Source organism: Miniopterus natalensis, chromosome 4 (genome assembly GCF_054644295.1).
Source record: "Miniopterus natalensis isolate mMinNat1 chromosome 4, mMinNat1.hap1, whole genome shotgun sequence".
Classification (NCBI taxonomy): Eukaryota; Metazoa; Chordata; class Mammalia; order Chiroptera; family Miniopteridae; genus Miniopterus; species Miniopterus natalensis.
The window spans coordinates 83,947,778-83,960,902 of NC_142084.1; the positions used below are offsets into that span (position 1 = coordinate 83,947,778).

The 13,125-nt window shown below is 42.6% G+C and overlaps 1 protein-coding gene across 1 annotated transcript in view; it reads left to right on the forward strand.

Moving 5' to 3' along the window:
• The first annotated feature begins 4,071 nt into the window (after positions 1-4,071).
• Positions 4,072-13,125, forward strand: part of SGCD (sarcoglycan delta) — a 466,324-nt gene continuing 457,270 nt past the window's right edge. The window contains exon 1 of the mRNA XM_016213628.2: positions 4,072-4,227. The gene's annotated coding sequence lies outside the window, so the exon portion shown is untranslated. The remainder of the gene's footprint in view (positions 4,228-13,125) is intronic.

Below are 13,125 nucleotides of genomic sequence, written 5' to 3' on the forward strand. Positions count from 1 at the left end.
TTCTCTCTCTCTCTCTTAAGCCAATTAAAAAAAATAAAAATCACTAGATGTTTTCTATAATCCTTAAGATCCAGCAGCACCGATTTTTTTTCTATTCCCTAGCAGTTCAATTGTTTGGTGCCCAGATTAGGAATAAATAGGAAAGCATTTTTAATATTGTGTCAGAGGATCATGATTCCAGTTACAGGTGAGAACCTGGATCCCCCTCAGTATTTTACATTTCAAGGGCCAACATTGTTTCAGTAATGTCAACTGGGAGGAAATACAATTAACATTTTATACACCAAGACCCAACACAACACCAATGACACCTTGGCCACTATCTCTACTGCTCAGGAAGCCACTGTTCCAATGATTGCTGTGACCTCCTCTGTGGCTTTGGAAGAAACGTGTCCTCTCCTATCTGGGTACTTTCACTCTCCTTGGCTGAGGCTGGGCTGGGCCAGTTTTCACAATTCCATTCTTGGAAGACTGAATTCTTCCTTGGAGTTCAGACTGTGGCATTTCCAAGCCTCAGAACTAGGTTTAATCAGAAACAGAACAAAGGAGAGAATCCACTGTGGTTTGCAGCATGGTTGGGGAGCACCAATAAGCTCCCTGGTTGGTTTTGAGTTTGAATCCTGACTCTCACTTTTTAGTTTTGTGATTTCAAGCAGATTACCGAGTATCTCCAAACATCAACATCCTCATATGGAATGGATGCAATATACCTGTTGTAAAGCATCGCTGGCTGTGTGGATGCTGTGTGTAGGTATGTGAGGCACAACCTTGTATACGTGGTAACCCTACAATCACAGTTACCCTTGAAATGTAAGTCTTCATGGCAATGTTTCTCCACTTCCCAGGAGGACCTGACCCTGTTGGTATAGTTAGATTTAATTCATAGTTCACCCTGGCACCCTTTCAAAAATCTTAATCAAGGTCTATTTCAGAGTCCTTGATTCCTTCCTGTCCCTCTCCTATCTCCCCAGCCCTACCCTCTCCGGATGCCTGCCTCTCTTAGGAGTGTGTCTGGGTACATTTGTGGAGCATAAAGCTCACAGGAATCATTTTCAACACAGCCCAGCCATTAGACAGGTGTGGTTCACACTCTGCCATGAGAGCAGCCAGTAATTGATGCTTCCTGAAAAATGACATATTCCCCGATGCATCCAGGCTGGCCGACAGGCAAGGACGCTGCCCACCTGTGTGATTAGCACTCTACTGGTACAGACACTGTGATTTAAGGTGAACATGGTTCTTTCTGGATATTATTTCCTTTGACAATATTTCTAGTACATACTTTCTCAGTTTATTTTGCCACAGGACTGCGTTAATCCCATTACAGTTTCCAAAGATTTCAAAAAAAGCTGATTTGGGAAGCTGTGTCCTCTGACCCCCAGTGCTCTCTATACCCCGCTGTCCACGTGACATCTTGTTACTAGATCGTGTATTTGTGGGTTTGGTGGGTTCTTTTCATTTCTTTGCTGAAGGAGGGAAATAAACCAGGATGAGCTCAGAAGAGCCGCGGGTGGGGGAGCAAATTAAGAAAATGAGCGTGTCTCTGGAGAAAAGCAAGAATTACAGAATTTTCTCTGTATGTGAAGCAGAAATTAGGCTATTTATATCGGCACTCCCTGTATCACTGGTTGGGTGAATCAACAATTTTACAGGAGTCTATCAAGTCTTCCCATGTCTTGGCAGAGTTTAGAAAATTACAAAAGACAAAGGAGTGCTAGAATGAAAGGTTCATGTGGGTACAAATAAAGTCCTTAATATTCCCGACATATCCCTGGTCCTTACCAAGTGCACAGCAGATATCATGTCCTCAATAAACATTTGTTGGTGCCTGCATTTGGAGAAAGGCCTTCAGTGACACGGAATGGCGTGTGAGTCAGTTTTCCCTGACGCATCTTCCCTTTTTATTAGGTTGTACTCTAACTAAGCCTGAAAGGTAGGTGACGTATTTTTATGTTGCTACTACCAAACATAGACAGTTTCTTAATATTAGTTAGAAAAAAAGGAAAGATGCATTTGGATAGACCAGAGACTTGAATTCCCATAGCAGCACAATTTTCTTTAATAACTCCACATATCCTTGTGCTGAATCACAGCATTGTTTGCTTCCAAAGTTGTGTTTCTTGGCTGTGGAATGCAGGAGTAATTGTAGGGTGTGGCTTGACGATTATGAGCCTGCTATAAGATGAAGGCCAAGATCATCCTCAAATTGCTGGGCATCCGCAAGAGGGCAAGGAATGAATGGGAAAACCTTAGCTTCTCATGTTACAAAGTCCTGCCATCTGCCTACAGGACTTGGGTGCAGTTGAGGTAATGATACTTGTCTGAGCCTGGGGACGGAAAGTTGCCCAAAGCCACCAAGGGCCACAAAAACCATCCCATCTGATGCAAGACAGAAAAGACTCAGACTCTGGCAGGGATGGAGATGCAGGTAGATATAGTTATGGAATGCCATGCAGAATGTAAGCCTGCAACAATAAAAAGAGAAAATTAAGAGCAGCAAATATTCGTTGAGTACTTATGGCATGCATAGTAATGAATGATTTAACTATGTTGCCTTGCTTCATTTTCATAAACATCCTAAAGGGATAGCTATTTCTTTTTTAAAAAAATACATTTTTATTAATTTCAGAGAGAGGAAGAGAGAGGGAGAGAGAGAGATAGAAACATCGATGAGAGTCATTGATTGGCTGCCTCCTGCCCCCTTCTGGGGATCAAGCCCTCAACCTGGGCATGTGCCCTGACCGGGAATCGAACCGAGATCTATTGGATCATAGGTTGATGCTCAACCGCTGAGCCACGCTGGCTGGGCAAGGGATATCTATTTCTATTATCTCACTTCTATAGAGAAATAGGGTACCTGGAGAGGTGAAGTGTTTTGGTCAGAGTTTCATAGTGGTGCAACCAGGTTGAGAATACTATGACTATGCCAAAACCCCCTTCTTAAGCATTGCACCCTGTTTCCTAACCAATGCTGGACTGCTCAGGATAAGGGAGCCCGTCTCATTGAACAGGCCACATTGGAACAAAGATAAGAAATAGTGAGGGAAAAAGAACATTCCATGCAAAGGAAACTGTGAGCGCCTCAGCCTCAAGTAGAATTAGAGGCATGTTAGAGGATCGGCTCGCCCAGTGTGGCCGAGGAGGAGTAAAGGAAGGGCAAACAGTGGGAGAGAAAGACCATGGTAACCGAGCTGCATTACCCGGGGTCTTTGGGGCCATTGTAATGACTTTGACTTTGATTCTGAGTGGTATGGAAGGCTCTAGCAGGGCAGTGTCACTCTCACTCAAGGGCATAGTTGAGAGTGCCAGCCATGGCTTGAGCGTGCCTGCTGTGTAGCCCTGTAGGCCTCCAATGAAGCTTTGGACTAGGGTAGCGGTAACAGGCTGCAAGAGTGATCAGCTGCTGGATTTGTTCTGAAGGTAGTGCCACCAGGATTTGCTGATGTCATGGAAGATGTGGGGTGTGTAGGAGAGAGAGGAGTCAAGGTTGACTGGAGGGTTTGGGCTGACCCGCTGGGTGAGCGGAATTGCCATTGACCGAGAAGGAACAAACCAGGAAGAGTAACGGCGGGAGCCAAGGCTGAGTGGCCAGTGATAGGAGGCAAGTACGGGATCTTAGAAGCCCAGTGACAGAAGTGTTTCAAGGTGAAGTGATGCGTCGTCCCCTTGTCTCATTTTAGCATAGACCCCAGTGTTAAGTGCCTTGTTTGTGTTTACTAATGATTTGCTTGAAATAGGCCACAGGTAACAAATCCTCATGGGGAAATGACCTTTCCTCTCTGATCTGCAGTTTCCCTGTAAGTTAAATGAGCAAATTTGGCTAGTCATGTCCTTCAAATACCTTCCAGTCTTGATAGACTACAGCTTTTTCTACTTTCGTATGATTCCTTCATTCTCAACGAGACCGAATCCATTCAGGAGTTATGCATTTTTATGCCAATCTGAATTGAATGTACCTTCTGCTTAGCCTCCTCAAACCCAATGGCCTTGCATTTAAGGTCACGGTTCTATTTTAGTTTCTGGTTTTCTTTATTAATGTCTCCTTTTCCCCGTGATTTTGTAGACGTCGCAGACGCCTCCATCCTCTGGGACTTGGAGAGAGCGGTACTGGACCCTGTGTGGAAGTCAAGAAAACTCTCTCTTTCGTGGTGGCCTGAGGAGATTATCTCAGCCCCAATGTTGCCCTGAATCCTGTGTTCAAGATTCAAGAAAATTGGGACTGCGAAGGTATGAACCTGTGACTTTGGTATCTTATTTTTAAGACAAATACATGTAGAGATTTTATCATTTTCACAGCCTTTCTCCTGTCGTTCCCTTTCCTTTCCTCTTTTTTTTCTCACTCCCTCATTTTAAGCAATTATTTTTTTTTTCCTTTTGCTACCAGCTGGTGGGATATGGCTGGGTAAAGACACAATGGGAGAGGCTGAAGGTTGCATTGTCTCAGTAAGAAAGAGGTGACCACGTACAGTAGGAAAAAGCAAAGCGAGAGGTGTGTGTGCGTCTCTGATTTGAAAGAAAAGAGAAATTGAGGTTGGTGGCTATGCGATAAGACTTCAGGTCGAGAGAGAAGTAAAGAGATGGTGTTGTGTAATACACAGTTCGTTTCCGTTTTCAATGCCCATGGGAAACCGGCAAAGCTTTGTATGATATCTCAAGGTATTTTGTGGAGTGGTCGTTATATTTCTTTTGGATATATACTCATGCTGGTAGACTAGAAGCCGGAGTCAAACGGTCCCATTTTTTTCTGTGCACATATCCACATGAACATAATTTGAGTGGTCTCTAATTTCTCTCTTTATATCTATGGAGAGGTGGGAAGAGAGGGGCAAATGGAAGAAGGAAAGGGAAAGAATCCCACAGAACAGTTATTGTGAGCGGAGCATTGTGCTCTGTGCTTTGGAAATAAATCACGAGTACAGCTGATAGCTGTCCAGGTTGGAAATTTCTGTTCTGGGAAACCAAAGGAGAGATAAGTAAAAACGATACTCTGGTGGGCTCTTTCTGGAGCTCGCCCACGCCTTTCTTCCTCTGAGACGTGCATCTTTACTTTTCTCTCCTAAATTCTAAGGGTTCCCGCAAGACTTGCAACCAGAAGAGCAGCGGGCAGCGGCAGCTCGTCCCGGGCTGACCCCCTGAACCTGTCCCCAATGTCCCCTTTTCTCTGACTTTTCAGTGAGCTGACAGCAGCCCCACCCTGGCTCACTTCTTTCCCATAACGCTTCTAGAGAGTCAAAGCAGAGCCCCGCCTAGGCTCTCCCATTGCTTCCTCTAGCCTAGGCCCTTCCTTGCTCCACTGTCCCCAGCTTTAATAAACACCCTCTCAATCACCCAAAAAATATATTCTAAGGTTGTATATCAATGAAGGGGCAGGGGGCAGACTCATTCCTGGACTTGTTAGCTTAATTTAAGTCTGTCTGCTCTACCGCTTGGAATAAGAGGGCGGCATGCATTGCTGGTTAAGGCAACGGGACCACGTGGTTTAACAGGCTGGGACCGCGTGGCACGTCCAGGAGAAACTGTATAATGTATCTGGCAATTCCATTGCTAACTCATTTGCTCTCATTTTAATTTCCTGAAAAAACACACAGCCCTTCATAACCCAAAGGCCTCTGGGAACTGGGAGAGCAATGCAGCTAAGTTGCTGAGTTGGCTTCCTTCTCACGGTGCACAGGCCTCCCAGGTGTCATTATTTGTACACAAGGTAGAGATCCAGGGCTGATGGAAATCAAATTAGTTCTGCTTTCATTCTATCTCTGAATGTCTCACTGCTGGGATAGTTGTGGTGTATAATTTCAGCTGATCATGAACAGACCTTCCTTTGGGGCTAAAATACACACACACACACACACACACACACACACACACACTTTCTATCTAATATATATATATATATATATATATATATATATATATATATATATACACTTTCTATCTAATTTTTGCAAAATCCTCCAAGGCCCGTGCAGAAATCATTGGGCTCTGATATTCGCATTGCTCCTAGTACCCCTGAAAGAGTACTGGTGAAAATGCGAGACTCAGAGTATTTGAAACAGGCCCTTCTCTCCCCTGTGTTCAGAGGATTTTTTTTTATATATATATAAAGGAGATAAATTATTTTCCCTCTTTGAACCATAGGGCATCCGTGACGCAGTTTAAGTATAACTACTATTTATGACTTCATTTCCCATTCACATGCTTTCAAAAGCTAAATATGTAAGTAAACAATCAGTAAGAAGGAAACATACAAGGTGCCTATTTAGAGCCCTTGCGCAAGTATAAACATTGTACGTAATAGACATATAGTTGCCCACATCCTGATCTGTTGGGAAGGGGAGCTAAAGAGCTCTTCTCTGCTTGTCCTGAAAACCTAGAGAAGCTTAGTGGTTTGGGTTGGGATTTAAGAGTGTTGATCTTTAATTCAGGGTGCTGGCATGCTGTCAGGAATATCCACCTAGATGCCAACCACTTAAAACATAAATTGAGCAGAGAACGTTTTAAAGGACTTGGCCATAAAGACATTCCTGGTTTAGAGACCAGTCAACCCTTTAGGGGAAAATACAGCTCTCTCATTGTGAACGGAGGAGGGAGGGCAAGTTCATCAAGGGGCTGGTCGCAGCTCTAGCGCTTAGAGATACGTGCATGTCCCTGCTCACAGGCCGAAACCCAGTTTCCTGGAAGGAAGAAGGAAATGAGGCGGTGCTGGTCCATCAGTCTGCCGCGATGCTTCCTGGCTCCCATGCTCTGGTGCCCCAAGCAGATTTTTCAGATGTCTTTTCGAGTGAAGACAGTATAAATTAGTGGCTCCGGGCTCAGACTTTAGAGAAGGCAAACAAGCTTCTTCCTGAAAAGTAGAGAAGCCGTTTAATGTTTCTAAGTCAATGCTGTTCAAAGTGTGGCCCATAAAACAGCAGCAGCAGCATCCCCTAAGCAGGTTAAGCAGGCAAATTCTCACGCCCTTCCCCAGTCCTAAGGAATCAGAAGCTCTTGGAAGGACGTGCAGGAATCTGTTTTCAAACGAGCTCTCCGGATCATTCATGTGCCTTGCTCACATTTGAAAAACTACTGTTAAATCTGCTGCCTGGTCTCTGATAAAGAAGACTGTTAAAAAAAATCTCGTGTCTAAAAACCAGGAAGCGTTAAGAATATTAATAATTGATACACTCAAGTGTGTGTGAGTTTTCTTCTAAAGGACATGTGAAGTACAAACCATAGAAGAAAAACTAAATAAATTGAACTTCGTTAAAACGAAAAGCATCAGTCATCAAAAAACAGTGCTAAGAAAATAGCCTGCAGACTGGGAGAAAATATTTATAACACATATGCTAACAGATGCAAGAAGGGGCACTTCATAAAACAAGATGTAGCCTGGCCAATAAACATAAGCAGTAGTGTTTAACATAATCTGTCATCAGGGAAATGCAAGTTAAAAGCACAATGAGATATCACCGCGCACCTGTCAGAATGGCTAAAATGAAAAGGACCCCAAACACCAAATGTTAAGAGGATACTGAGCACCTGGAAGTCTCATCCAGTACCGGTCAGAGTGTAAAATGCTCCAAGTGCCTTGAAAAATGGCCTGGCAGTTTCTTATCAAGTAAAACAACTGTCTACACTATGATCTAGCAATTCTAGACCTGGGTGTCTGTCCAAGAGGATGAAAAACATCTATCCATACATATTTATTGTAGCTTTATTTATAAATATCCAATGCTGAAAACAACTCAGATGTCCAACTCAGAAAAACGGATGAACTCTGGTCTACCCATAAAATGGAACACTAGTCAGCAACAAAAGAAAACATTTGATAAATGTAATAACATGGATGAATCTAAGAAATAGTGTAATGACTTAAAGAAGCCAAACAACCCAGATATTTAAGATTTATATGAAACTATAGAGCAGCCATAACTAACCTATGATGATAGAGATCAGATCAGTGCTGGCCCTGGTGGGAGATTACATGGGGAAGGTACAAGAGAGAGATTTCTGGGGTGATGGAAATGTTCTGCATCATGATACGCATTTGTCAAAACTCATTAAATGGTAAACTCACTAAGCTTTTCACTCTACGTAAATTATGTATGTAAAATGGATACAAGATTTTTTCAGAAACTCCCACTTATTGAGTACTTTGTGGAAAGTGCTGTTCTGAATACCTATAAACTAATTTAAATCCTTGAAACAACTCTGGGCTTCATATTATTGTTACTAATTTACCGATGTGGAAACTGTTCCTGAGCAAAGAGAGGTAGCTCGCTACAAACCATTGTGCGTGATTGCAGAAGCTGAATTCAGGAGCAGGTCCACTTATCTCCAAAACACATCTTAAGCATCATGGTACACCTTGGGTGTACGTGCCCCTGGCTCCGTTTTTAATTCCAGATCAGCTGCGAGGCAACAGTCCCCTGGAAGAAGCTTCCAGAATGGCCAGTGAGGGATAGAGATTATTAAATGGATGAATTATATATTTTCTGCTAACTTTAGGGAGAGGAGATAAAAAGTTAATAGCAAATATTACCCCTGTCCTCAGGGTTCATTGCTTTAAAGCACTTCAAAGTGGGTTCTGTATTCTCACTGTGATCCTTCTTGATTATGAAGCATACTGTAAATAGTATTATCACAAACCGTAAAGCATGCGATTGAGAAAACACTAGAACATGCTGACAGAGGCAATGTCATTTAATGAAGAGCACTAGTTCCATGGGTTCCGGCACAGGCCCCTCCTGGTTCTGGATGTGTGGCCAATGGCAGGTCACTGGCCAGCCGCCGGCCTCCGTTTCTCCGTGTGTAGGAGCGGGATGACTCTCATGGCTCCTTGATGTACGTAAAATGAGGAAGAAGCGAAATTATGCTTGTAAAGTGCTAGTATGTGCTGGATCCTTATAATCCCCATGTAAGTATTAAGCTGCTATTTTTGGTTTTGGAGACCACGTGAGCTGTGACACTCCTAAGCAGGAGAGTAACGTGATCCTATGTGTTATGTGGCCTCTCGGAGTCACTGTATATCTACACAGGCACTTCAGCCGAAAGTAAAACGCTGTGGTTTTCTAGAAAAAACCTGTATCCATTTCATTACAAGAATTTAGAAACTCTCAAAGAGGTTGACCCTGCGGCCAAAAAAAAAAAAAAAAGCACATTTAATTAAATGTCAGACACTGTGTTGAGGAAAAACTGTCATTAAATGTAGATGTTACATTTTATCTGCCCAGAGTTATTGAAAGGGAGCCTGAAACTATTTAGCACATTTAACGGATATCAACAAGGTTAATTGTCTTGGGGAGGAACGCGGGACAGCTGAATTCCTTTATACACCTCTCCAATTTGTGACACTGTCATACTAATTTCCCGAGACTTGGGCGTAAGTCTTTATTTCAGCTGTGCTTTTTTAGTCTCAATTTCCACAGTAAAATGTAAAAGCCGGAGATAGAAGTATGTGCAGGCTAACAGTGCTTTTTCTGTAAAGTCCAAATTAGTCTGTTACCAACCTGCTCTATACGTAGAGAACCTCTGCGCACCTCCAAAATCATTTAGGAAAGGGAAGCTGCTTTTGAGGATAGGTTTTGTCATTGTTTCCAATTGTCACCACTCAATGTGGGAAGGTAGGTGGCTCAGGATAAGAACCCTTCAGATACTGTCAGGGGTGTGTACAGGGTGTGTGTGTACAAATGTGTATTTCCCACTTTGGGATCTGTCTCCTGCATGAAGTCTTTTGCTGGTTTTATGTATGTCCTGTTGTTTATCTGGATCACCCTTGTGCTTGTCTGTTTCCTCTGGATGTAGAAATGGTGGTTTTTATATTTTCTGTGTCTCCCAGCACATCAGCAGAACTGTGGCTAACTTATCACTTCTTATGACAGTCTTCTCCTGTGATTTTCTTCAGCCTTCGCTGAATTTCCTCTGAAATTCATCATGCATTGAAATTTCAGATCAGATAATAAATATCTTAGTGTCAAACATGAAAGCATCAGCAGAACCACTTTCTTGTGGGAGTTGAAGCATCTTGCTGGGAAATCCAGAGGGGAGCTTTCCACGGCTGGCTCGGTTTGTTTTTTTGTTCGCCCAACATATCCTGAGCACCTATCTTGAACCTAGAGGTTGGGCCAAGTTTGCTACTTGACATCTACATACCCGTTGACTCTTGGGCTTCAATGCCCTGGTATGTAAAATGGGAGTTTGGATCAGGTGAGCCTGAGAATATCCTAGATTTTAGCAAATATCACGTTTTATTTAATTTCAAACCAACTAGTAATTGATGGTGATCCAGCAACACGGTCTAGGCATGTTTGACCATTATGTGTAAGCATCGAATCAAACACGGAAGATGAAGTCCAAGCAGACTGAGCTAAATGAATTACAAAATTTCTCTATGCCTTCTTTAGCTGAATCGCCCTTGTCCACTTAACTCTGTGACATGAGACAGTAGACTATCATTCATTTGGAAAATTTTATTTGGGATATAATTGAATTTTCCTCTCTACATAGTGCAGAAGTCTTCTCTTTTCCTTCTGGCTCTAACGGTGGCTCTTATAAGGCTCTCTCATCTTACAGATGGGGAACTGAGAAAGAGAGAGGTTATGTAACTTTCTTAAAACCACCTGGTAGAGTAAGAAACTCTAATTTTTGAGATTGGGCCCTTACAATGAATGCAAAGGGCCCAGCTCTCCTCACAGAATTGTTTATCCTGAGCTAGAGCATGCCTACTAAAGGATTCTGTGTCTGTCCTTATATTTTGTTTCTAACTCAAATAGCTACCATTTTAAGAATAATCTCCTTTTGACAGTAACCGAAGAACATATTCGTGTTTCTCCCCGTAAGCATCATTTCACAGTCTGTTTGTTTTCTTGGGCCGGATCTCACCCAGGCCTTTGAAACAAACAAAATCTGAGTTGTTGTGTTCAAAATCTGGTCCACATTAAACTCTTATTTGCCAGGTTAATACACACACATGTACCCCGTCGCTCCCACTGTCTATGACATTGGGAAAATGGCCATTTTAACATTTGCTGGAATTTGACAGCTCTTGTCTTTATAACTAGACAAGCCAACATAGGTTAAAAATCTAAACACCGAGAATTAACATCTACAAATGACGTACGGTTTTCTCGTCAGCTCAGTTACTATTCTCCTTCACTTTGCTGCACAACCCACCTCCGCTTTCCCACTGTTTTGTGTGTGACCCTTTCTCAGATGTTCCCACCAACATTTTCCTCCTATTTATCCTGGACTGCAGAGCTGATCTCTGCCCATGCCACACACTTTGGGAAACTTTGTGAGGATTAAAGGGGAATAAATGTGAAGAACACTTTGAAAACTCTAAGCCCGCATTGCTTGAAGAATTGTCCAAAGACCTTACTGTACGGTACACAGGATCCTCATTACATTCTGCCTTCTCGCATCATCTCTGCTGTTTTCCTGCCCTCTCCCCACCGCGGCCTTTCCACCAGCTGCCGTGACCTCCATGTCTTCAGAAATGTGCCAGGTCCTCATAAATCTCCACTCCTTTGCACCTGCTGATCCTTTTGCCTACCATGCCCATCTCTACCCACTCCATAATTGTTATAAAGAAAAACATTTATGGGAACCCCCTCATCTTTTAAGAGCCCACCCATGGAGGCCTTCTGAGACTCCCTTGAGCCATAGGTCACTCCTCCCTTCTGACTCCACTGCATCTTTTTTAAACCTGCATTATAACTCTGTGAAGAGAGGTCATTGTACTTGTGCTTATAAGTCCGTCTCCTCTAATGTAATGCAGGCTCATCAGGACAGGCATTCTTGTCCTTCGGAATGTACCTTCCGGTTCCCGGCTTGGCCTGCCAAGGGGTAGGCACTCAACAGGCACGGGAATGGGGAAGGGGTCACACATATGTCGTAGAATGAATGTAGTTTCAAAATTAGTCCTTGATCTCCTGGTTGTTTGTGAAATGTCTTATTTTGTTGTTGGTGGTTGTTTTTATTTTGCTTTCTCTTTGCCTGTCCTGGTTTTTTCACATATAGAACACATTAGGGGTGTTCCAGCTTCATTTTCCTCCTGGCTACAGTGTTTAACCTTCCTATCTTCTTTCTTACGCAGCACCATGCCTTGCAGCCTGTATTAGGGCCTCATCACGCTGACTAGGCAAAGGATAGCACGCACCTAACACACGTGCCACCTCACTCCTTTCCTGTGCCCTTGGCAGACATCACTAATCAACCCCAGATCAGGTCTCTAGAATCCTCCCAATACATTACTTCAGAAAATAATTCACAGTGGCATGGAAGGTAAAGACCTACTTGCCATTTCCAGACTGGAAGAGTTTCTTTCTAGAGCTTCTGGAGATTTCAGCTGTTCTTTCCAAGGTGAGCATCTGATTGTTTTCAGTGTGAATACATTTAATAACCCCTTGATTTCCTTATCTCCAAAACATAACTCCTTCCTTGAGAGATTATGTTTCTTAAATTAGAATTTTGAGGAGGTTTAACAAGCTACCAGATTTGACCCATTAGACTTCAGAAGCCAAGAAACTCCTCTGTAATTTTGACCATGTGTGAGATATCTGAAGAGCTAATTCTATAGTTTGAATTTTGCATATATCAACGTTAATGTCTCCGGGCATTTTTTAGGTTTTAAAATGCTTGTTCTCTTACAAGTATATTTTCAAAATATTTCAGACTCCTGAAGTCTAGGTCTGGTGGCACAGATCTCCTGATTGTGTTTTCTGACAGGTGTTGTCTTATCTACAAATAACATTTTGATGATATCCTTGTTGGTCTAACAAAAAGTAAAGCAAAGTCTGATGAAAAAATGATTTATGACGATAATAAAACTGATCAAAGCTCCCTTCCCCAGAAACAGAAATATAACTCATTTGTTGTGGTCACTAATTTTCTGATATCTTTCTTCAATCACATTACATTCTGCCTGTTTCTATAATGAAACTACAGAATTTCTTTGCAGAAAAGATGACCAATATACAATTTTGGGGTGTGTTTGGACCCACTTAAGCCCATCCATGCATTAAAAGTTAGGAACCCTTTCTTTAGAGACGTAGAGAGCACTGTGACTCTAATTTTAAGTAAGTTTGTGACTATAATCTCCTTCTCACTTTAGAAGATATGCACTTAAAACAGGAAGACAGTCCAAGGCTC